Source organism: Triticum aestivum, chromosome 2D, assembly GCF_018294505.1.
Source record: "Triticum aestivum cultivar Chinese Spring chromosome 2D, IWGSC CS RefSeq v2.1, whole genome shotgun sequence".
Classification (NCBI taxonomy): Eukaryota; Viridiplantae; Streptophyta; class Magnoliopsida; order Poales; family Poaceae; genus Triticum; species Triticum aestivum.
Window position 1 is genome coordinate 644,687,915 of NC_057799.1, and position 5,997 is coordinate 644,693,911.

Below are 5,997 nucleotides of genomic sequence, written 5' to 3' on the forward strand. Positions count from 1 at the left end.
TCTTATAATGCTACCGTCAATCAAAGGAAGATAAGATGCATAAATTGGTTTCGAATCCTCAAATACCTCAGGGAACCCCGTTAAATTTTTTCAAAATCCTCAAAAACCTAACAGAAAAAAAGTTACGGGGCTTTTAAGATCTAGAGGGGAAAAAATGAAAAAAAAATTCAAACTTACTAGTGGCGCACCGTTTGCTAGGTGCGCCACTAGTAACAGAAAAAAAATTGGTTTCGAATTTTTTTTTGGAAATTTTTTTCAAAAAATGGTACGTAATATGACTGGAAAGTTTGAAATATTTTTCAAAATTTCATCATACTCATGAACATGAACAAAGTCCTAGACATCAACAAGGTTTAATAGGATTGATATGATAGATATATCAACAAGTGTCTGTTAAGTGAGGTGGTGCTGGGGTTGGATAGAACTGCGAAGTTAAGTGTGTTCGGGCTGGAGTAGTGTGAGGATAGGTGACCTTCCGGGAAGTTTGACCACTTAGTGCGATTTGACTTGAGATTAAGCCATAGTGACCCGAGATTACGAAAAAAGATTTGAAAAAAAATTCTGAAAAAATATTTGAAAAAAAATTGTTAGTAATGGCGCACTTCTATGTGGTGCACCATTACTAAGTCAGATAGTAATGGCGCACCGTGTGATATACTAATGGCGCACTCCCTGATGCGCCATTAGTATAAAATTCTAATGGCGTGATGCTAGTGGCGCACCTGTAGTGTGCCATTAGTAGCCAAAATAGGTGCGCCACTAGCAGGCCTTTTCCTAGTAGTGTCACAAGAGTCCAATTCTTATGTGGTTCAAGAAGCACCAATGATAATACGAGTTAGACGGCTATACAACTCTACTTATCTACTGAAACAAGATGCTTAGCGGATCAACAAGATGCTTACAGATATAGAACAGCAGGAGGGTGAGGTGTGGGTATAACATGGCAAATGATAGACCCGGTGAAGAAGGAATGACAATTGTGCAGAGGGTTAAGGGGTGTGGTTACAACGTGACAATAAGAGAAAGACCCGGTAAAGAAGGATTGGACGTTGTGTGGGCTTTCCATGTATGAATACTACTGGCAGTGTTACAGTGTGCTGATATGTGCTTTGTAAACAGCAGGCCAAGTGGTCCATTAGAAAAGGGCTGGATAGATTATCAAACAATGAGGGAAGCGAGGAAGAGCTCGGGACGACGGCGTAATGATTAGCCGTCTTCAAGTAGAAGATCCGGACAACCATAAGGGCATGCGATTTTTTCCGATGCAATGCATGGGCGCCACGACCGACCTCAACCTTCGGATTTTACAGTACTGTAGTATTCATAGAAGTCTGCTTTTTTGTTTGTATTCGTAGTAAATTATAGTTAATTGATGACTAACCTGATGAAGGATTTACTGTCCTATAGCTTCTATAATTTACCGCACTATAAATTTTTTGATTGTTTGAATTTACAGTGACCTTATGTTTGAATTTACACTACCCTGTTTTTAGTTTTACAATCCTATAACTTCTGTAATTTATAGTAGTAGCCTAAATGTTGTGATTTTTGTATTTTACAGTGATAGATTTTACACTATACAGTTACCTGAATTTACAGTGCTACATTTTTTACTGGAAGAACTATTTGAAGGAGATTGTGAGAGTACTGACCTACAGTTTGTCTTCTTGGTGTGACTGTAGTTTCCTGATTGTGTAGCTATTCTGTCCCCTTCTTCCTCCATCCTCTTTCTCGTTCTTATTTGATCATAAAGCACACATTGTTACTGGTTGTTTCTCCTTATTTACTGAAGTTCCAGTATCTTTGTTGTGATCTGCTTGTTACTGACTGGAATTTTAGTAAAATGAACACTGTAAAATTCATCAAAGCTGAATATGTGATACACTTTAAAAGTTACTCTTTATTCGTAGTGAGATGACTGTAAATTTCAACTCAAGCCACTGTATTTAAAGCTTCATGACGATGAAATGTTTAGTATGTGATTAGTTCATCTTGTGTTGATCATTGTACAGCAGGTTGATGATGACTTTACGGCAGCCTAATTATGAATTTATACTATGTTTGTGTTCAGGAGTTTCTTCCACAAGTATCAACTTCAGATCCTTGAGATGAGAATTTCAGGTTTTCTTCCAATAGTATTGTGAAGAAAATAAAACTGTCAATAACCTGGAGAAGGTCGTGAGAGTACTGACCTGGCTTTTTGGGCCCTTTCATTGCTTGCTCATGGATCATAGAGCGCATAGGTCATACATACACGTGCCATGTTTGTAGTGCCTGAAAAAATTGGTTGAATGCCCCTTTATTTTCAGTCAAGTTTTTTTTCAGTTGGTGTCAGATTTTTACTGGTTGGTATATTTGATTGAAGGCCAATTCAATTTCAGTCGATTGTAATATAGACACTCCCTTTTTTTGAAAACCAAAGTGTTCTCTATGGGGGAAGCCTATACGGCGCTACCGCGTGCACTACCCCTCGCGCGCTGGGCGTTCTCATGCGCAAGCCCATTTTTTGTTTTTATTCGTATTTTCTTTTTCTTTCTTTCTTTTTTCCTTTCATTTTATTTTCTGTTTTCCTTTTTCTTTCTTCTTTTCTCATCTTTACTTTTTCACTTTTTTTGTGAAATTTCTTTTCAGATTCACGAAGATTTTTTTGTTCATCGAATTTCAAAAAGGGTTCATCGAATTCAATTTTTTCATCGGATTTAGAAAATGTTCATCAAAATTTGTTCACCGACCTAAAAAAAATATTCATTAAATTAAAATTGTGTTCGTCATTTTTGAAAAAAGTTCAACAAATTCATTTTTTACCGAATTAAAAGTTGTTATTCAAGTTTAAAAAACGTTCATCATTATTAAAGAATGCTTATAATATTTTCCAAAAAAATAAAAAATTGTTCATATTTTTTGAAATCATGGACGTTTTTTGAATTCAAGAACTATTATTGAGAAATCAAAACGAACAATGTTTTTTGCAATTTTAGAACCTTTTTGTAATCGCAAATTATTTTAACATAAAATAAAACAAAAACAGAAAATAAAAATGAAAAGTACAACAAACTTATATATCTAAAAATACCCAACATAGTAAAAATCGTTTTATAATAAGCACACAGTTATATATATTCACACTTTTAAAACTGGTCAAAATTCCCAAAAGTTGTTACATTTAAAAATGCATTTAGAAATGTTCAGAAAAATGCTATTTTTTTTAATAAATCATTTCGTTTTATTAAAAAATTCATGTTTTCCTAAAAGAAAAGAAAAATATTTAGAGACTATTCCATGAATTATTCTTCAGTCAGACGAAGAATGTCGAGGTGGCTTCTTGACGACCAATATTCAGCCGAGAAACAATAATCACGTTTATTAGAACTGAATATAAGAAATGGTGTGTAATGATAAAGAACTTCACGACTTCATGGAGTCCAAGGTTTGCTGGGTGCGACGTTCGGCGAACAAAGTTGCCCATGTTTTATTTTCGAGCCTACCAGTGTGATAACTTCAATAAGTCACAATGATTCCAACTCAAAAAAACAAATTGTACCTAATGACACATCGAGTAGATTTTGCAAGATTCCATGCCCGTTGCAGCGCACGGGCATTTGTATTAGTAATAATAAAGCACGGATTGACTTTGTGGGTTCACCGTCACAATACGCTTCCGCCCAGTCGTAATACGCTTTTACGATTTATATTTTCTCTAACCGAGGTGGTACTAATCTATATAGCACATACATCAAAAGCAATACAGACTTCCGTTCATCAGGAGTTTTCAGCGCCAGCCTGCGCTTGGCCCATCTACTCGGGGGAAGCAAAAATTTGGCAGCGCACGGGCATTTGTACTAGTCTCTCCCTAATAATAATAAAGCACGGATTGACTCCGTGGGTTCACCGTCACAATACGCTTCTTCCGTAAGTTTACGCTTTCACTTTGAATTTAAAACATGTACGCGAGGTGGTACCAAAAAACTGTTCATTGATCGTGTACGTCAATTGGTATAAGTCGCTGTTTTGTCCCTCCGGCTCGCTGGACTGGGCCGTGTTGATCGTTCCTGTCAACCGCGTGATGGGGCCTGGTCAAAAGGAAAAAAACGATGCAAAAAATACTTCACGTGAGTTTCAAACCCACGACCAAGGCCCCGGGGATGCGGCCGCAGATGCTGATCATCTCCCGCGGGGGCACGCGGAAGCTGCTGAACCTGGAGGAGGTGGCGGCGGCGGCGACCGAGCTCGGGTTCAACGTGACGGTGGCGGAGGCGGGGGCGGACGTGGCGGCGTTCGCGGCGCTGGTGAACGCGGCGGACGTGCTGCTGGCGGTGCACGGGGCCGGGCTGACGAACCAGATCATCCAGCCGACGCAGGCGGTGGTGCTGCAGATCGTGCCATGGGGGAACATGGACTGGATGGCCACCAACTTCTACGGGCAGCCGGCGCGGGACATGCAGCTCCGGTACGTGGACTCGTGGAGTACTATGTCGACGAGGAGGAGACGAGCCTCAAGGACAAGTACCCGAGGGAGCACCTGGTGTTCAGCGACCCCAAGGCGCTGCACAAGCAGGGGTGGCAGGCGCTCGCCGAGACCATCATGAAGCAGGACGTGAAGGTGAACCTCACAGGTTCCGCCCCATCCTGCTCCAGGTCATCGACAAGCTGCAGGAGTAGCGGCGGCGGCGCCGTCGTCTCCTTTGTCATCCCCAGCTCATACATACACATGAAAAACTCATACGTACAAACCTAGCCGACCATCGTGGACACCGGTTAATCCTATTTGGTGATTGTAGGAAAGTGACGATCTTTCAAGCCAACAACCAGGGGCATGAGTTCACGTCTTCAGGTATGTATATGCACATGATCGTCTAAAGTAGATGTTTATACATCTCCTGCCCAGTTTGATATTTGGTCTCTCATACTAGGAGTCGTTAGTAAGCTTCAACTAATGAGATGGAACTGTATTGCTTTTTTAAGCAGTTAACCACACGAAGAAACTGTTTTGTGACTACGGCATTGAATAGAAACGAATGAAGTGTCGATACTGGGAAAATGGATACTCAGGTGTCTCTAACAGGTGCTAGCATATATTGTTTGCATCTCAAGATGATCCGGTACACAGATTTCTTTCTCTACGGTATGATGATCTTAATAGATCAGTAACCTGTACGAGAAACAATATGTTTGTTATTTTGATTATCATGATGATCGTCACTTTGTCAGGTACCAATGTATCTTTTGGACGTTGTATGTTTGTTATTTTGTCAGTATTATATATATTCTTGAACTTTATTATTCCTGACTACGATACATATAAATTCACTCGGTACAAAAATAGTAGTCTTGAAAATTTTGAGCATGTTGTTGCCTGGGTTGATGATAGTTGAACAACTTTGTTGCCACTGCTTGCAACCGTGCCATTGACCTCCCTCGGGTTCGCCCTTCTCAACTGTAATCACTGCTTGCCTAAGTTAAGCTCCTCCTTAGCAACGGCCCATCTCGATGGTGGCCTTCCATGAAAGCACTAAACCCTACCACAAAGCCGGCTCTGTATCCCATTATTTTTTGGTTTTCTCCCGTTACAACGCATGGGAGCATTACAAGTCCATGAATTATAAGTTGTGGGGAAGGGAGACCCGCGAAGCGGTGTGGCCGAAATTTGACAAATATATATATTTTTCAGTTAAAAGGTACTTTTCGCCCCAGGCCAAAATGGCCAAAATTTAGCCAAAATAATAATAGTTAAAAGGAAGGAGGATTGTGTGATCAAGAAATAAGGAAGGATTCAAACGGGTCATATCCTTAAAAAGGAAGGATTGTGTAAGGCTACTTAAATAAGAAGGAAGTTTGATTGTCGTTTGAATATTTATACGAACGTTGCTTTGGAGGGAAAGAAAATAGAAATGCGGCTGAAATATTTGACATTTTTATGTTGTATTTGTATATTAATTAATGAGTTATTTCTTTAAGAGCTTAGATTTATGATTGTGCTTGCCCATTTGAAATATCAAT

General features: G+C 39.7%; 1 pseudogene; it reads left to right on the top strand.

Moving 5' to 3' along the window:
* The first annotated feature begins 4,091 nt into the window (after positions 1-4,091).
* LOC123056157 (beta-1,2-xylosyltransferease XAX1-like) lies at positions 4,092-4,659 on the top strand (annotated as a pseudogene).
* The last annotated feature ends 1,338 nt before the right edge of the window (positions 4,660-5,997 follow it).